At 40.3% G+C, this 21,115-nt stretch overlaps 1 protein-coding gene across 1 annotated transcript in view; it reads right to left on the bottom strand.

Annotated features, from left to right (window-relative positions):
- Nucleotides 1–21,115, bottom strand: part of LOC128876964 (uncharacterized) — a 426,442-nt gene that overhangs the window by 333,633 nt on the left and 71,694 nt on the right. The window lies entirely within an intron of this gene.

Genomic DNA, 21,115 nt, shown 5'->3' with positions numbered 1-21,115 from the left:
TCACGCAAGTGCATGTTTGCGTTCGTCTCGAGGCAGCGAATGCTGTCTTTGATTCGAGGCGATATTCGACCGTTGAATCGTGTTAATGCCTCTCGTAAACACTTTCGAGGGCCACGGTACACGCATATCCGTGTACGCATTTATTATGAGCGTGTATACACGCCCGCCACCGCGTGTACTCAACTCCGAGCTACGGCTTTCGAACATCGGCAATATGATCGCGATGCTTGTCCCGCGACAAACAACGCGAAACGCCGCTGCATTTACATTTGATCCAGAACTGTCTAACGCGTCTCCCTCTCTTTCATCCCTAGCATTCGATTATCCGTGTCAATCTCCACGGGTTGGTAAATTTCATCGTTCGCGTTAAATCGCGTTCCCTCTGTAATTTCGGCCAATTCGAGCGCTGAATACTTTCATTTAGTTTGGAAGAGAAGAATTTGGTAATAATTGATAATCGACTCTTAAAAACCTGTGATGGTATTTATTTACGTTTTAGTTTTGTTGTACTTTCGTAAGCTGGAAGAATTGATTCATTCTTGACAGGATTTTTCATTATGGAATTAAAAAAATTAATTCTGAAGGTGAACCAATAATGAAAATAAATCTGGATAGAATTCGTAAATTTGGCAACGTTAAAACATTAAATATAATACGACAAATGTTAAATTATTTCATATTTAATTGTCTTAAGACAAAATGTTAACATTGTAAAAATTACAGCCTGGCATACAACGTGTTAACTGAAAAGAAGGTAATGATTATCTAAGCTAATTATCTATTATTATAAAGTATTATTATTATGAACAAGTACTCATTGTCAGTCTCTACAAATTATACTAATATGAAACATTATATTAAAGTATTGATAGAAAAAACATAGAAATAAAACAGATACTAAACAAAAAATTTCCCCGAACGATCAGATCTCAATCATAGCATCAGTGGCAAGACATGCCGTGATTGATGCTTCAAATGATGATAAAATAACACCACGACGAAGTCTCCTCCTTCGAGCAAAGGTCGAAGCAACGAAAAAAGCCTGTCCTCGCGGATTTATTCGCGAGAAATGACGAAGCAGTAATTTCTGCTCGCATAATCCCGCTTCCTGCGTCAACGATAACTGAAATTTTACGCGGCCGGCAAGCCCAATAAAACCGACGACGGCCAATCGTTCCTCCGTGATTTTCTGGATCTGATCTCGCGCTAGCGCATTTAGTGGACTTTTACGACGGCACATTTCCATGAGCTTCCGCCGGCGGACGTCATTCCGCTATGAACATCTTTTATGATCGCGCCCCATAAATCGTGTCCACGTCAACGAGAATAGGAAGGAAGAAGGAGGACACCCGCCCGTCCATCGTTGGGGGAGAGACAAATTCGTCGGTGACATAAGTGCAATCACGTCGATTAAACGAATTCGCGCTACGGGGCTCGTCCCTAGGCCGACGTATCAAAAATTACGTGGGCGGCGCTCAACTCATCTTGAAACGTGTTAAAGGGACCTGAAACTTTGGAAAATGAATGTATATTATGTTTTGTTTGATAGGATTTATTTTAAACGTAGGAATCATAAAAGTAGACATTTTGTATTTCACGTGATAATACGTTAAAGAAATTCTTTCTTCCGACGTGTCGGTGGGAAGACGAACTTTGAGAAACACTGGTTACAGTATCATGTACGCTTATATTTTTTGTCATGTTCAATTTCAAGGCACGCTATCATTCTCTTTTGAAGAGGGCCACATTCCACGTGGTCGAATCGTTAAGAGCCTAACAAGGCACTTTTTTAACTGTTGGGTTCATAACCAAAAAAAATACACTCTTCTCGACGTACCATCTGGTACTTCATTTGAGAAAAAAACATATACTATGATGCTAGTTATTTTAAATATAAGTATCAACTTGTAAAATTTTTATAGAAGAATCAGTACAGTTTTGGAGGAAATTCCTTACTACACCTAAATATTCGCATCCTTAAACCATTCACATTCCTTAAAGTCACAAAATAATTGTTATTTAATTACGTTCATGTTTCACCCGAGTATTTCTTCATAGTATTTCTTCCACGCCCACCACTCCCCAATAAAAACACACCCACAACCCCAAAAAGCAACGAAACTAAGTAGAACCGCAATTCTGAAACTCCTCGCCAGCCCCGGTGGTCGCTAATTGTAAGAAAGCCATCAATTTCACCGCGACGAGATTAAACGTGGCAAGATTGATGCTCGACGACGCCACGCGGGTTCAGGCGCCATTATTAATCCTGTATCAATCGATCCGTCTCGTTCCTCCGAATTCAACGTGAGCCAACCACCGCGGTTTCCCGCGCGGTCCGCTGATCAGACAGCGAAACCGACGCAACACGTTGATTTTGGGGGCACAAACAGCTCGAATACGGCGAAATGCCACGGGTTTCGAGGACCACGAAAGTCTCCCGTCCCTACGCAACCATGACTCACCGAACGACTCATCCATCGTGCATGGGAGCCCATGGACTCGCATTCGTAGTCACGATCTGCGGCCAGCCGTAATTGTGACCCGAGCGTGCTCGAGGACACGCGACTGCACGCCCACGTCGATTGCAGTTAGGTCATATCGAGATTCCAATGCGGGACACGAGGTGTCGTAATTTAATAATAAATTAAATATGTCTTTCCATTTTTTTCCTTCGGAATCGGATCGATACTGACATTTAAACGCACCTCTTGAGAGGGTACCATAAGTCTGACGGGCTTCGTTATTAATTCCAGAGGATAAACTTGGCCGAGAGATAATTTTTTAAAAATATGTTTTTCTCTTGAAGATTTCAAGTGGTACGAAAAAGTAAGTTAGAGTATGATATATTTACTCAAGTGTATGTAGAAAAGTAAGACTTGGTTTAAGTAGAGAATGTGTGAATTGCATTCATGGTGCTGTTAACACTAAACCTACTACGACCGGTTAAATAACCATTTTCAAATTTTTGTATGCAGTTCTTATATGCTATACATGAATTATTATACAATTGTTTCATGTATTATTCAATTCAGTTCCATGTAAAATATTTTTGCATTTAATTGAAAGAAGTGTCTTTAAGACTAGTCATTTGTCCCATCACGATAGGAATAGTGACAAATGAACGTCGGTAGGTTTAGTGTTAATATCTAAAGCCACAGGTAACCGGTCTTTGTGTAGGATAAGTAGCTGTGTGAGTTCACTTCGAATGAAACGGTGCAATTTAAAAATATAACCAAGAGAAGGCGACTTTGAAAGCTGAATGCAGACTACCAAGCACTAGATCGGACAAATATAATTGGAAAAGTGCTATCCTTTTGATAAATTCCGCTTTGTGAGTCCATTAATCACAGCTAGAAATTTCTGACCCATTTATCTAGTTCACGGAACAATGGCAAAACGAAGAGACACGAGCGCGGTTCGAGAGAAAGTGTACAGTGTGAAGGAAGTCCGCAGTTTGAATACTGTGCATTATAAATACTATACACTTTGAGCATAAAAAATATAAAAACACGTAACGAGGAACCTCGCGTGGCTGGCACCTTTTCAATACAAAGGTGTTTACTATCTCGCTAAATTCTAGAAAATAAAATTACGTTTCATCCAGGAGATTATCATCAGTCTGGTTGTCAAAGATAAACATTTACGAAACAAACATGTCGCGGCGTGTTTCCAGGTATTGATTTTCCTTTGCGCGACTGCACTTTTCTATCGTTCTGCCCACAGGTTACCAAACTGCTATGTCAGATGGTCCTAATTGAGGAAGTTTATCTGGCCGGAAGCAATTGGGACATTGCGAGCGTCTATATTTCAATTATTGAACGCTACGACCCTTCAGCCCGCCTTTAAGTTAATTATTACTAACGGGATGCGGAGTTTAATATCTGTAATGGAAATGGTATCAGAAAGTCGATAGACCCGCTGCATGGAACAGGACTCGGGCTTGGAATGATTAAGTATCGACTGAATTTGAGTGTCTCGGTGTTTGGAGGGAAATTAGTAGAGATGGATGTCTGGACAGTTGTATCTTTGGGTTTACTCTGAAACAGCAAAGCCAAGAAGTCAAATATGGGATTGAAGCATACTAAAAATAAAAAAAAACAGATGCTTCAGAATATTAATCAAAAATAATTTTGAATATTTTAATCTACTTACAAAATATTCTCATAAGAAATAAATTGTTTCTGGCTACGTCAACACGTGGTCGTTGTGTGAGCCAAATTATGTTCCTCTAATTATTTTTAATCGTTACTATTAAGTAGACTGGAAAGTAATGTCGTTTACTTTACAATAAATTCAAACAAATTTTTAATAAATCTGTAGTTTTAATCAATTATGTAATCGCTCTAGTTATCAACAGCCTTTTGCCATCTAATGCGCAAACTTTCGATGGCCGATCGATAAAAATCAATGAGCTGAAGAGTGATAAAGAAGTATTCAAAATTGCAAAAACGACATTACTTTCCGGTACACTTAATATATTAGACACTTTCAACTCTGTCAACAAAAAATGTCATCACACTACCATCGTTTAATATCTCTTACATATACGTACACCCTAACATAAGTTAGAAAATTCAATGAAAGCAGAATGAGGAGATGAAAATACGTTCAAACATAAAAAAAAGAAGCGAAGCGAGATATCCTCTCCGAAGGGAAAAATGAAAGTGTAACCGTTAAAAATAAAATCCGTTCGACTGTTTCGTTCACTTGTTTCAGGAATTTTACCGGCAAAACAATTTCCGTGTTATTTATTCATACCAGCGGATGTTACCACGAATTACCATCTGCGTCAGTCCGCAATGCGCGAATTTATTGTCGGATGCATTACGGCGGAATCGATGCGTTCGCGGTCGTCGCTCAGAGTGCTCGAATAAATGGATCGTCGAAGAGTCGAAAGGAAACAGGGCGCCCTATTCGTCCGGTTTTTCGTCTCATTGCCGGGTAACCGCTCTCGAGAATGTTTCCGTGGGCTTTCCACGAGATGAGTCATCCCGGGAAAAAGGGGTGGAAAGGCATTCGTAGCCGAGGGAAAGAGAGTGGGCGTTCGCGCGCGTATGTCATCACAGGGCCGTGAACCCTTGTCTACTTAAGAAGAAGGGGCGAGGCAGCCCCCTCTTCGTAGCGTATTATCTGTCGAGCTTAAGCATCATAAAAGCTGCTTCTGTTCAAAAAATTTCACCGGAGAAATCGCGTCACCGGGGATGAAAAAAGCGACGACGACGCCAGCCACTTTGCCATTGAGCTTCAAATTGAGGACGATAAAGGCACTCTAACGAACGCACCCTTCTACCTCTGGCTACCACTTTCTGATTGTTAATTTCTGCAATGCGTGCATTATTAGTGCAGTAATATTATTATTGGAACAGCAGTGTGCTTGGGTAAACTTATTTTAATTCGTTTTAATCTTGCGACAAGCTTTGTATGCTTGCGACGCTTTCTGCTTTAGCCCTCTTTAATTAAAATAGTCTTTAGACTGATGGCGATATTATGAAATATTAGTCAGAGAGTAAACTTTATAATTTTAAAACGAGCATATTAAATTTTTAACGTTTTTAATTATAACTGCAAGACTCTTTACTAAACATTTTTTTTACAATGATAGTAAAATTATGGAACATTAATTGGAGGATGAAATACTTAAAGATTTGAAGTGTTTGTTAAATACCTCTAAAATTTTCCAGCGAGGGATCACGAATAACAAATTTACTGAACGATTTCAAAGTATGAATTCATTTTTATTGTAATTTATAACCGAGAAGAATAGCGTATGCGATTCCAACGAAGTCAACCGTGCCATTGCAATCTGTCACGCGTTGAAAGAATCCATATCCAATCGGAAGGCTCGTATTTACACAGGAAAGGCACGAGCACTTCCTTCCTGTCATACGTACGGTCAACTCACGTAAGTCGATACACTTACTTTCAGATAGCCTTCGGAAATAGTATCTATAGTATGGATTCGTAAATTGATATAGCCAATCTAATATACTGCTAACAATTATAAAATACCTCTAATTAATTCCGTACAAAAAATATTACTAAAAATTATAATTCAGAAAATAAGAATGATAAATTCTCAATTAAATTACCCTTATACGAAGACAATAAATGCAGGACCAAGTTCGTCACCAAAAACAACCTTATTACCTTCATTCACAAGTTTGAAACAGAACAGATGTAAACTGAATGGAAATTGAATCGATCACATAGTCCACGTTCCTTTTTGAAACAACCCCCTTGACAGCTTCGAAAAGTAAACCAAAATCGGTCGACGTAGAAGAATACCTCTGAAGAGCGAGGCCTAGAGCTTCCACGAGACCGTCGACAGTTGTGGAACGCAGAAGAAAGGACTGGAGAAAGCAAGCGAGCCTGTTCAAGGATGGAAATTGAATTTCTCAGCTTCTACCTCGAGCTCCCCCGGTCGTTTCGTTCGCTTCTATTTGCATCGCGTCGTCCTGCTTCTAGCTTTTATGCATAGCGATACACATACGCGGTGCAATGCGTGCATGGAACGTCAGAGCGTCCTGCGATGCGAGAGAAAGGAAGAGAAGTAAGGAAATGCAGACCGATAGACGAGAACGGAGCAAGAAAACATCCACAACAGCTACTAGTTTCGATACTTGGAATACGAAGCAGCCCTGTTGCGTCCTACATTGCACCCCTCCGCTGAATGGTCTTTCCATTCTACTCCGTTCACGAAGAACGCCCCAGAAGAGACCGGTACGTGCCTCGAACGGTCATCGTCTGCGAAATACGGAGAATCGACTGGTGAATGGAGCTGGCCAGAATTGGATATTAGTTATTTAAGTTAAGCACTTCTTTCTTTAACCCACTGTTTCGTGAATAACATTATATTCTACGAAGTAAACATTATTTCTTGGTTATGTGAGCCTATTTTAGCTGGTAGCCCTATTAGGTAATTTATGAGATAAAGGATTAATCGTTCGTGTCAATAGGAATCAAAAAGTCCTTTTCCATTTTCAAATTGGCGGTTTCGTTATCGAGACACGAGTAATCGAAGCTTTCGCGCGCAGGAATACGTCTACGCAGCCGCGCAATCGGCTGATCGAGCCGTAAAAAATGGCGCGCATCCCAGGGAAACTTTAATTACTTGTATCTAGGCTTCAGATTAGGAAACGGCGAAGGACTTTTCGGTTCCTTTTTATGCAATGAATTGATCCCAATGAAAGATTTCTCATCTACTTTTGCTTGAACACTTGGAATACTTGGTAAAAATCGACTGATTTCATCTGACAGATGTATCCCTGGTCATTGAATTTTAATATAGGAATAGGAAACAACCCTCTGAATTGCATCATTCGTCTTCATCAACCGTCAAGTACGTGCGATTCGTGCAAAACACTGCGAATTGAGTGGTAACTGCCGCAGACTAGAACTGTGATACTCTATTCGTGAATAAGTTACGGATTGATCGTCGTAGGTACGCATTAAAATTGAAACATATCGATTTCACGTCGGAGACGTGAATAACGGGCGTCGATAGACGTAATCGTAGTCTGTTGGTATGTGCGGATAGGTCGTGAGGTATCATAACGTAATCGATAAAGGCAATAATGGACGTCTGTTACCGTAGATTATGGTAAACCACTTTGAATGATGGGCACGGCCAATAAGAACGTGTCTGGTTTGGGGAGATCGATGAAAATTTAAATCTTTTACGTTTTTCTTCCATCACGTGTCAATACCGCGTCACCTAAACATTATTTTACTCAGTCGTGGACAGTGAAATTGAAAATTGATCGCAAACACGCCATTCAGAAATATCGTAAAAGTCAAAAAATTAACGTGTATCATAAGTATACACTAACTCGTTTCTTTAAAAGAAAGTTCCTGAAGCTCTTGCACACTTCAACGTTCCGATAGAGGGCACCCTCGTTACTCTATCAGCCAATAAAAAAAGTCGCAGATTTTTTGCGTGTTCACCACATATGTGCCCGTACGTTCAGCGGGAATTCTGGAACTTCCTACACGCGGAAGCGTAAAAACTGGCCAGCGACGCCACGTGTTCCCGCGGTGTAACCTTTTTACGCCAGATCGGACTGAATCACCGCGTAGCAACATGCGTGTGCCCGCTGCGCGTGTGAAGGGAGCGCGCAACGGGTTAGCAGGACGCGTGAAGACGAGTTCACGCGCCCTAGCTCGTGTCACAATTTTTTGCGTCCCTGAATCTGCCCCCGGTTACGAGATATCGCCTTTCATTCAAACGAACCGGCTCTCGTTCACCCGTAAACCGGTATTTTTAAAATTAACCACGCGTGTATGGTAATATATTTTTATCGCGACCGACGACATTATGGTAACCGCCGTTGATGAGGTCATAACGCGACCGGATCGCGGCGTTCTTTTCATTCTGAAGCTTGTCACGTATTCTATACCATGATGGCTCGTTTCAACATGTCGGGTAATTATGCTGAACTTCCTTTGTTGCGGAGTTTTGCAGGTTCAAATTTGAGAGACTGATGGAAGTCTTGCGTAGAACCAAAAAGCTTCATTTAAAGGTATGCATGGAGGCGAATAGCTGGAGAGGTATTTAGATTTCTAATTTTGATTTAAGTATGAGTGACGTATTGGGGACTCATGGCGTTAGAAAATAGATGACCCGAGAGAGGGTATATATATTTTATTAGATTATACCATTTACTTGTTACAGGTTAATTCGATTTTCGCTTTGTAGATTTTGAATGCAATCAAAAATGTTTTAGTAAATATATAAATATAAAGAAAGGGAGATATTCCGATCATATTCAAATTTCATATTGGCTTCTCTTTATCGCGTATTATTTGACAGCCACAGATCCACTGTTTTTTCGACTAAAATTGCGGAACCTTTATCTCAAAGCTACGTATAACAAAGCTGAAGGTACCAATTACATCAGCTCCTGTTCCCATTTGCCCAATTTCTACTAATTCATCGGCAGATATCCATTGGCCCCCCAAAAAACCCCACTGAACCACAGTCGGTCGAGCCATTAGTACGCGGACCAACATAATAGTCAGTAACAACACGCCATTAACGAATCGAAAGGAATGCTTCGATCGACAGCCACGAGCCTCGCTCGCCGATTAAATTGCACGCCCGACAAATGGCCGAACGTTTCGGGATCATTAGACAAACGTTCACGGACGTTATTAATGTCGACGTCGGTACGTCGCGGAATGAATCGTCCATCTCGTTCATCGAGAATCGTCGCTCTTCGTTTTTCCGTTGTGAAAAACGCTCCCAACCGTGGCCCGAGCTATCGATCTAACCCCCACCACGATTTCAGCGTTACACGATTCTGCGATCTGCATTCCGGCGGCGATGAATCTTGCTTAAAACGAACAGGGAGCCCGCTGGCCAAACTATTACCATGCATTAAAAGAAAACGGGACCTTCGACTCGCCGTTGCATCGATGAAAGAAATCCATTAGGTCCGTTGAATGACTTTTTCTAACGTTGATAGATGCAACTTCGGAGAAATGAGAGATACATCTGCGTTTTATTCAAATGCCGTATCTTTTGCGGGAAATTGTGTTCCTCTGTGTTGCAATCGATATCGTGTCGGGAAGGAATGGTTGGTTGGTAGACTCGGAGCTTGACTTGGGGATTGGTAAACAAAATTATAAGAGTAGAACCAGTAACTAACGAAAGAACTGGTGATTCAACAAAATCTATCAAGATAGTTGAAGATCTATTGTATAAAATTGCATAAAAGTTCCTTCCATCGAAATCTAGAACATGATCCACTCCTGACTCTGGAGATTCGACACAATCAACCAAGACAATTGAATCCTTTAAATTCCAAATTATAAGAGTAAAATCTGTTCCTTAGAACTGGTGATTCAAAACAATCTATCAAAACAATTGAATCCTCTATCTATTGTACAAAATTCGACAAAGGTTCACAAGCCTTCCTGACTCCAGAAATTCAACATAATCTACCAAGACAATTGAGTCCTTCATCTATAAAATTCGACGAAGATTCACAAGCTCTCCCATTGAAATATAAAATACGATCCACTCCTGACTCTATTTCCATCCAAAAGACGATTAATATCCCCAGAACTCTATATTCTCAGGCTCCCAGAATTCCTGCAACACAGAGGATATTTCCACCGCACTCGTCAAAACGCCATGGCGTATCACCGGAATTACGTCTCACCCACGGTTACGGTTCCCACTCCATACAATCTCTACGTTCCTCCGGAACAACTGTGATTAGCGAATTTCGCGGGTAATCAAATCCGATCGAGCCCCACGCACTTAACCGCGCTCGAAACTGTGCTTTTTCGATAGCCCTCGTTACTGCTTTCCTCCTTTTCTTCCCCGTGGAGTGGAGGAAGCGCTCGTTAAAGCATCGCGGAACACTTCGAGTATGGGTCTGGTAGTTGAAAGAGATTCTGAGGGAAAAAAGAGAGTCTCCTCTCGAGACCTTGCCAGTGCGATACAGGGAGGCTGGCGGAACGAGGCGTCGAAATGAATGGCGTCGTTTCCCCCGGGATTAAGATCGTGTCCTACTCCAGGATTCGGTGGAACTTCTCCACTCGGTAACCAGTGTTCGCGAAAAAATATTCTCCCGGTGAATATTAAAACCCTCTCCGGGGGCGTTTATTCGCCGATGTCTTCGGCGACGTCTCCTCGAGGCTGCAGCCGCCTGGAGAACGGTGCTCGCATTTAAACGAGAAACAAAACGAATACTTAACCTAAAAAAGCTGAACAACGTTGTTTCGCAACTTCCTTGATACTGGAACGCATCGAGTTCTCTCGGTTTCGAGAGCTTGGCCATTTTTTGACGGAAAATCTTGAGGCGTAAACGGAAGTTCGAGTGAAGTTCGCCTTTCTGAAATTGTTTATTTTGAAATGAGACTTCATTGGGTACAAGTAAAAATGACACGAATGTCCCATGAATGTTTTTATTCAACAGTTAATGCTTCTTATGTTCAGGAATATTTCTTTCTCAAAAGAAAAAGCTATTATAAGATTAAGAGAAATTGTATTTTGTATACTACAATATGTTTCGCATTCAAGTTTCATTTCAATCAGAATTTTCAGGTTCGAAAGCGTCTCTCGATCGGCGTTTTCTTCAAAAATAGTTCACTTTATACATGCACTTTGTAAATTTTACACTGTAAATTTCTGAGAAACTTCTTCAAGCGTTAAGGATCAATTATTTCACTGGGCAAGTTCATTTCATCAACTTCGCTACCAAACCAAACAACATCCAACTCAACGCTATGCTTCATAAAGCACCGAAGAGCGAAACAAATCCGAACTCAACGGGTTATTCAAGCGCAAAGCTTTTCCTCTCCAATCCCTTCAACGACTATGCAATCTAAGGGCCACCGGCCAAGTGAAGTCACCCACGACTCGAAAGCTGCCTTTCCCATGACGTTTTCTGATAATCAGATACCTGGGCGCGAGTTCCGCTCTCCCGAAGCTACGTGACCCACCGGCGAGTGTCTGCCGGGGTGGTTCTGAAGAGATTCATGAATTATGTAGACAGATCAGCGTGTGGGAGGAGTCTCAACACGACGGTTGCACGATCACCAACTGAACGCTTCTGGACTGTTGGCAGAATGTTGTTTACCGGCTATGGATTTGATTGATGAATCCACGCCGGCTCGAAAGGGGGTGACACTCTATCCACTTTATCAACCTGGCGTAGTCGTCGTGTCGTCGTCGTTCAACCGAGCTTTTCATATTATTCGCGATTGGGTCGCGTATTTGCGTACGCGCTCCTGCAGGAACGCCATTAGGGCCGATCGATCGTCTTTGCGATGGAACTGGTACGGATTAAGGGTGGAGAAATTTCTATTCCCGCGATTTTCGTGCGTGCATTGTGAATCTGGGAAAATGGGACACACCGTGATTCTCTTTTAAGCGAAGATCATTTTTATCAGCTTTTTTTGTTGGTGCAAGCTTGCAAGTGCAATTGGTTCTTCAACTCGTTGAGGTGCACGATTTAAAAGAGAAAGGGAAGCTGCATAGAGGAAGAGTGTTGTTTTTGGAGTAATTCCTCAGTTCACTAGTTCATAATATCAGTAACGTGTAAATTTGTTATGTATAGTATAGAATACAGTATTATGTACAATATAGAGTTATGTACAGAACAATCTGTATTTTTATTTCGATTTAATATGAATTTTAGCGAATCTCGAATTTTACTAAACCTCGATTTTTAAGTATTTCGACTTTTGAACATCCATCATGCTTTTTGGGCATTTCAGAAATATTCTCGAAAATCGCGTATCGAAGCGTGCGGTTCCGGTTTGAAGATATATCTACCACATTTGACAAATTCGCGGAGCCAAGCAGGGGCGTTTTGGAGTTTTGATAAACGTCGAAATCTCGACCGAATAATGGAATGAACCACGTATATAAATGGCGTGCGACTAATACATGCCTCGTTCGGTTACAATTCAACGCAAGCACAGCGTGGAATATTGCACTGATTATGATTAACATCGATATCGCGCTGTTGAATATAGTACACGCGTGGCAGATGCAATTTATACTTCTATTATGCGAAATCATTCACGGCCGCTAGTTATAAATCCTCGCGAAAGATATGGGCACAATTTTAGCGAATAAATCATCTTCAATGAATCCGTGCCATTCCATACCGTATCAATTTTCATTATTAATTTCGTACGGTATTGGTATCCACTCGAGTAACGAATGGAAGATAAATAACAATTAATTTATAACTCGTTGGATGAAAATTGGAATTTTAATAATATACTAAAATATTTCGGAATGGATAAATTAAAGTACGTTCGATTGAATAAATTTTATTTGTCGTTTATTATTCGAATTAAATATTGGATATCAGCGATTTATTTCAGGTGGAAATTTATATCGATTCGCCCTATATTATAGAATTTTCAACAAGTTTACCAACATCCCGAAAAATAGAATAGAGTAAACTTACCAACATTGTGTTCCAAAAACGACGGTGAACGAATATTTTTCAAAATTTCTGTCACGTTATTCTGTGTAGGATATTGGATTTGGATAGATTTAGTAATATGCAAGGTGTTGCGAAACCGTCTCTGCTGAAAACCAATATCCTGCTTGTCGTCGATCGCCAAACGATTTGGAAGCGAAAACGGAAATAACCATCGTCTGTAGGCCAAGAAATGAGTAGGAAGTCGAAGCACTTAGCTGCCTCGCAAATAGCAACGTTTAAATAATAATCGAAGGAACTGTGTTTCCGCGCGAAACAATGCTTTATTGGAGCTTGCCAAGTTTGATTAATACAAAGTGCGATGGTAAAAGTATCGCTGAAGGTAAACCATTTCGGTTTAATTAAATCGCCTGACGAATCCAAACGGAGAAACAGAAAATGTTTCAGTAATATGAAAAAAAAAATGATATATTGCGAAACGAGGACACTTCATGCAAAAAATTTCAATGAGATTTCAGACGTATACGTAAAAAGCTACGTGAAACTGCTGGGCGAGACAACGTTCAAACATTCATACTTTGGGATACTCAACGCAGTTATAACAAAGTAATATTAACTTTGGTGATAACGTTTCATACGAGTCGAGGAATTTTTCATGGCTCAAGTGTTCCACTTAACGCATGATACGTTCAGGGATAATTAATTCAATGTATTTATGTTCTTGTTAATAATTTTTGAAACCTCCAGGAGACTTGGAATGATGTCAAACTCTTAGAATTGCGATTTGAATTAAAGTACATACTGTGTCTATACAACACGAATGATAATTAAAAATATTAGCATCTGGTTGATATTATTAATTATATAATTAAATTTACTAAAAGATATACACAGTTGAATAATTGAATTTCCTTATTCTTCGTGTTTCTCATACTGAAATAAATAATTCCGTTCTATTTTATGTCACTTGAATGCACATCACCTCATGAATTAAACAGAACTTCATTTTTTCCCTAGCCAGCTCCGCCAACTGCCACTTCCACTCGTAGATTATTTGCATCCAGTAAAATTAGGCCAAGTGCAGTTCCCCATGTTCACGACGTAATGGCGCAAAATCCGCACAAGTTTTACTGTAGCGTAGCAACTCCCGAACAATGGAGTGTGCGAAATATTAAGATAAACAGAAGACCACGCTCGAATCGCATAAGTTTCAACGAAATGGCGGGAATTGCTAAACTCTCGGTCTGCTCCCGTATCGATCTCACTTCCGTCCCTACTCTTCTCTTCTCTGCTCTACTCTTTTGTGCGAGGTCTCTCCGCTTGGCAAACCCTCGAGGAGTCTTGGCAGCAAGGACACGCTTTCCATGATTTTCCACGTTCGGTCTGGCGTCACATCCGCCGATTCGTACACCGAAAACAACATAGCGCGACGGTCTCGTGCGTTTTCGAAAAGCACAGGTATCAGACACGAGTATCATTACACCTTTGGAACGGAATGACTGTAGTCGGAAGTATGACTTTCAGTCACGCAATTATTTCTTTTACACTGTGTAGCGAGTATTTTTAAAAATTCAGCATCCATATTGATTTGGTTTTGGAATCTTCTTGGACTTTGGTGAACATAAATCTTTGAGTATATATATTTTCTTTTTTTGATCGAGCAGTTATCTTGAATCAATTTCTAAAACTGCTAAAATCTTGACGATGTTGTTAATCAACGCGAATTTAAACACTGCAGTGCGTTTTCCAAGTCGAAGCTTCATAGTGTTCCCCAATGAAAAATATAAATTGAATCCAATTAATTTCCGCGGAAATAACCAAACGTTACGAGTCAATTTTATTTCTCGTCGTGACTTTAAAAAATTCTATGCACTTCATGCAAATATTATTCTGCGCAGAATACCGAACGTTATACACATTATACTGAAGTAGATTCCGCTGAGTTTTACATTTTCGCGATAATATTTTAATATCAGTCTGTCATGCGCAACGATAAAATCGAAGTTTTAAATATCTATTTAGAGATTCCTCGTCAATCCCACGCGAAGGAAACGATCGCGCCGACCGCAGCAAATTAATTAGCTGACCCGATCGCGCGCGCTTGGGCTTTTAATTAACGATAACAATTAACTGCTTTTAGGTGCACGCATATAAATTGAGACAAACCAGTTTTATGGACGTAAGGGCCGAATATTGCTGGACTAAAATAGATATAGGCGACCGTAAATCTCGCGCCAACCGGTCGTTTCGATAGAAATAATTCATGCACAGACCCGGGATCAAATCAAATACGCGCCTATAATGTTCCCAGGAAAATGTCCGTGAAATGATTTCACGCGAGTGCTTAATAAATGTCCGTTAATTAAATGACATTCCAAGATCGAGTAGATCCCTTGCCGATTTTCCATTTAAATCTCCTGTATAGGAATCATTATTTCGTTTGCACCTGTGTTTTGCGTAAAACAAATTATCTGATGCTCGAAAATGAAGGTGATTCGCTCTCATAAATCCACGCTGCCTACAAATCATTTTTTATCACTCCAACCTGCTGAGAAATTATAAATATTAAAAAGTATTTTTCAACCCTACAGTCTGAGACCATCTTTGGATTAAATAAATAAAATAGCTAGTAACCCAGAAATAGGTAAAAAAAAACATTGCATTGATTTGGAAGTGAAAAGGAAAATGAAAGAAAGAATCGTCTTCGATTTCGATTCCCAAGGAACACAATACGCAGGATAGTGTACTACACTGCCGCGACCAGGGTCCTGGGCAAGGAGATAATCGATTGGGCAGCAGATGAGTCATCTCTCCTGCGGGAATTTTCAAAGGGATGCAGTTGATGGGGGTTGTTAGGAGGGACGAAAAGAGCCAAGACGAGAGACAAGAGCAAGTGACGCGGAACACCCCAAGGTTAACTCGAGTGAGGCGGCATATTCTAAGGACACCTTCCCACCTCGTTAACAATTAACCCCTGTTATATCAATGTCTGCATGGCAATCGCGAGGCGCCTCCGCATCTTTAACCTTCTGAAAAAATTGCCTTAGGTAGCTACAATGGCGGTCACGCAGGGGTTCGACGAAATAATATGGCGCAACTGCGAAATACAATGTATTGTACTATTAATTCAAAGTTGGATTACTCGATAGAACCTCTATGCTACTTGGGGCAGTTTTCAGTGGATTGCTATCTTACTCTTCTATTGAAACGTCCTGTAATTGTATCTTGGAAACATGAAATGTGAAATTAAGGGGATTATTATTCTTTAGAATTTCAGGAAATTTTGTGATGGAATTGTTCAAGAATAAAAAAGCTTTGTTACTTATGGCAAAACAGTATAATATTGTTTTACCATCCATTGTTACTTTATAATATCTTTGACACAATTCTTTGATTATTCAAAAGAATACATTTTCTAATAGAACAGTGTTCTTTCGTTATTCAAAAATTCTGACAGTTGCAGCGATGGCAAACGAATCACCAGTCACAAGCGAGAGCTTCCAACCCTCTATCGCTCGATATTTCGAGAGATTTAAAATACACGAGGCAACGGTGGGTAGAATGCAGGTATCTAGACGATGATTTCTGGTGGCATTTCAAGGCAAACGTTAGCCGGAAGGCTCCTTCGAGTGCTTTCGTTCGTTTTCGTTCCATCGCCATTAGCCGGCGCTTACAATTCGTTTTCGACCCAATTATAACTCCCATTCGCCTCGTCGATGATTCCTCTCGAAGCGAGAGTCGAGTGTCTCCTCGATTATCCGTAAATGAAGCTATATACCCTGGCAAGAATAACCCCCGCCATTCGTCCTACGCAGCGTGCGTTAATAATCCAAGCATTCCGCGATTATGCGCGCCACTCCGTGGAGGAATTAACAATTTATTTCCAACTCGTAAATTGACCTGTCCCGGCGATATAACGAGCTTTTGCTGAATTGCGCTCGTACGGTATTTAATTTAATTGGATTTGCGCCACGAACGTACACACTTGACGCACTCTTGGCTATGATTGGAAGGATACTTAAACCTCTATTAAACACATTGTATTATATTTAGCTTCTAGAGAAATTGGGACCACCGACTGGTGCTAGTAATTAGGTGTGACTTCAAAGCTGTACTCTCGAAGAACCTGACTTCTTGGATTAGTATAAAATAATGAAATAGTAATAGCTTGAGTGAGGTAAATCACACTTAATATTAGGTTTGCTAAAAATAATATAAAAATTAAGGTGCGCAACTGAACCATGCTCTCAAGTAGAATTGCAACTGGTATGCAACCAATTAAAGAAGAAAACTGCAAGAATGCATCTCGATGCGTTGTTGAACTTCCAACACACATGTGCATTGAATAAAATCTATTAATCGACCACCGTATCGGAACGTCCCTTTAATTTACAAAACTTAGAAAAATTCTCATCGAGATTAAAATTATGAGTAACAAACAAAATATATCATATCTATTGGCTCAATAAAGGATGACTTGTCTCGATAACTATTCGATGTTTAAATCATGAAAATAAATCGTCATTTCGGCGTTTCTATTTATCGTACATTGTTCGAATAAAATTTCTTCTATCTCTGGTCTTCGAATGCGATAAATTCCTGCGAAAATAATACACGCGCGCTGCAAATGAAAGAATACGCAAAGTATTATTTGCGTTTTTAATTAAACCGCGAACAATTTTTCCTCGGAGCCACGGTAAAAACAATTTCGAAATTATTCAAATCGCAACCGAAGAAGCTACGGTTAGCTAGCGGTTTTCAAGCTACCGCGAATCCATTCAACGTGGCTTCACGGCCAAAGATTTTCCCCGAGCTAAATGAAAAGCTCGACGGTCGATTCAGCATGGACATCCAACTATTGACTGCGCGTAGAACAATCAGAGATTGGTTCTTTTCTATCAAGCGCAACTGACGCACTGTGGTCAATTTTAACAGTCCAGGTAGGTAAAATTGAAAAGGGGTTTTCGTCCGCTTTTTCACCGAAGCCGAACCAGTTTTGAAATGTTCGTAATAAAGATCGATCGTGCTCTGTTGGTGGATGGAAAAAAATATCAAAGGATTGTCGTCTTAAAAAATTAATTACGTGAAAGCTCATACTTGATCTACCTACATTCCATGTAGAAGTTAATCAGAAAATATGGAAGTAAACACCTCCATTTTTTTTCCAGAAAAGTTCCATTCATACTTTCGTTCACCGAGATTGTTCAAATTGACCATTGTGCATCTCTGACTGCCCAACTAACAGCTTTTGTAAGGACGTTCACAAAGCACGTCTATTCTCCGCGCCACTTTCCTTCGGAACGGTTTACATAGGAGCATAGGTATTACTCTGTAGTATCTAGGTTGGTTTGCCATTGTTGCGCATGTGTGCAACGGCATGATAACTTTGCCGAACAGAAACAGAAACGTGGTCCAGAAGCGTAGATAGCGTCTTCGACGCGAGAACGAGAGTTGGGCGGACTTGAAAATGAACTTCAATCGAACGATAACGATTTTGCTTGCGCATCCTGCAGATTCGAACTACGCCTTCTCGCAGCTTTGCTTATTTATTTATAAGGTGGGCGAAAACTCACTTTAATGTATAAGCTATTCTATAGTAAAAATGTAGATCGCATGACAATAGGAATTATGACTGAATTGAAGTAGCAATGAATAAGTCAATTTATGAAAATAAGAAAGAAGAAAGACAAAAGATATTGAATCATCAAATGAGTCTACAAGATATCTCAAGTTGATTTCTGAAAGAAATATTAAAACCTTTTACAGCCTGCATGTTTTAATTTAATTATGAAACATAGCACAATTTGTGCAACAGCAGACAAATTATAAAACATAATTTGTATATACTAGGTCTTGAATAACTTCCCTTTTATTTCTTTCTTGAACGATCAATACTCTATTTTAATGATACGTCACGAATTGCCACTATCATGTTCGCAGGAAGTTGAAGTCGAATGTAATCCAAGACGAAGATAAATAGATGTATCATTCTCCTTCGTGTCGACATTAGATATTCGATATTGTCAATAATAAGAAAGCATTCGATACTTCTATTATTCGATATTAGATTTCAAAGAATAAATCTGAAAAGAATGAGGAAATTTAAGCGAACAGCGCTACGTATGCCAGATAAGTCCAATTGACTCATGAATTTTATTAGTCACCCAGCGTTACTCCTTTGAACCATATAACTCGAATTAAGCAACGTTTTACGACTCGAATCAGATTAAATTAAGTTCGCGCGTTCCACCACGTGCTACGACCAGACTATTAGGCCGCATCCAGAACGTACCACCTAACTTCACATTCCTGCTTACTCAAATTATGTACTCTTGCAACCTATTCGTCGTGGTCCTCCAGACATGCTATATTAAGTATTACATTGTCGTGAGTTCGTTGGCTTTAGCTCTATTTTTATTATCGCTCCAGCTTCCACTTACAATGATTGCAAGCAATTTTACTGCAGGTTAATTTCATTGTCTATGCACTTTATGCATATCCACTGTATTTTGACCAAAAGGTGACTCTTCCTCAAAATCCTCCTCATTTCTTATAATTAATAAATAACAGAGAGCAAGAATGAACACTGAATTCTTAAAACTTCTCTCGCAAATATTCGTTAATATAAAAAATATTTGCAGAGAGGTTCTATTTCATAAAAAAAATGACTCCACCGATTCCGTACGTCGTGTACAAATCTCCCTTCTGTAAAGTGCACTAGGGAACTCGGCCACGACACGGTCGCTCTCGCGGGTAACGCGTGCCTCCCAATTCCAAGAGCGATCGCGAAAAAAAACCTGATCGCACGACGAAACGTATTCGCGAGCGCACCTGGAAAAAGAGGATTTCTCGCGGCGAAAAAGACGATATATGCACGGTAATCCGACCGCAACACGTTCTCTTTGTTGCCGATCTCGTGTCGAATGGCTCCTGCCTCTCCATTCCGCCAGACCTGTACACCTTTCCGTCTTTTTTTTACCCTCCCCTTTTGTACCTGGGCTGCACTCCAGATACATTGTGAGGGCCAAGTATGGCGCCCTCTCCGAGAAGGACGAAAGAATTGCTTTCCATTATGTAGAAGAACGAGCGGTGTGTGCGCCGGGCGTTCCATCGGCAGGTAAAGGTGGATTCACACACGCGACCACCTCGAGTGCGCACACACTCGCGGTGGAACTCGACCCGGCGCACCCAGGAAGTGTTTTTATCCGATCGCCGTATCTCCGCAACCGATGATTCTTGGTAAAGTCGGAAACGCGAACTTATCGCGATTTTATCGCCGACGAACAAACAGCCGTGAGATCAAATCCTACAACGGCGAGCCGAGTCATTGTCTTTGAGGACGATCGAGCGCAGGGTGGACGAAAAATGGTCGAATCGATTGAAATAACTTTTGGAAGATAAAGTCTGTTCAGTGGAAGTGATTTTGGTAAACGGTATGGTCGACTAGATGATTATGTAGTAAATAATGTTTCTCGTTCATATTGTATACATGATGTAATTAATAGTATGCACTTTTTAAATAGAAATTAGTGGCACTGTAAAGGTACAAATTTTAGACTATTTATAAAGCTATGAAACAGCTTGTTTCTAAGAATAATCAAAGTGTTCTTTTTCTCCATGGAAATTTGCAAACGCTCACGATTTATATTTTATACCTGTTTTATTAGGGGGGTCAGAAAGTAATATCATTTCTACAAATATCAATACTAGTTTATCGTTTATAAGCTCGTTGTATATCAATCGATTTTTATCGATCAGGTATTGAGACACACTAGATAGAAAAAGGATGTTGGTAACGAAAGCTATTACATAACTGATTAAATTTATTCTAAATTTATTTGTTTGAATTTAATATAAAAGAAACGACATTACTTTCTGGTTTCCCTAATATATTGAAGGTAATACGAATTTGACGTGAAAAAATTCAGTCCCATTTTGTCCAACCCTGTGTACTCTGGTACCTACGCGGAGTGGTCGACGAGATCTTCGACATTTCCTGCGGAGAACAGTAGAAAACCGTCGAGCGAAATAAACAATCCATCGAGTCTTCGCGTCCTCGTTTCGAGGGAGATCAAAAACTGTTCAGGATGCGAGAAAGAAATCCTTCGTGATCGTGAAAGGAACTTTTTGTCGATCCTCAAAAGAGGACGGGGACAACGGTTCCCAGGAGTACGCGAACAAGTGCAAATCTGCTCTCGAGGTTTATA

The sequence above is a fragment of the Hylaeus volcanicus genome, chromosome 5, assembly GCF_026283585.1.
Source record: "Hylaeus volcanicus isolate JK05 chromosome 5, UHH_iyHylVolc1.0_haploid, whole genome shotgun sequence".
NCBI lineage: Eukaryota > Metazoa > Arthropoda > Insecta > Hymenoptera > Colletidae > Hylaeus > Hylaeus volcanicus.
The sequence above is the reverse complement of the archived record's forward strand: the minus strand, read 5'-3'. Positions and strand labels throughout refer to the sequence as shown.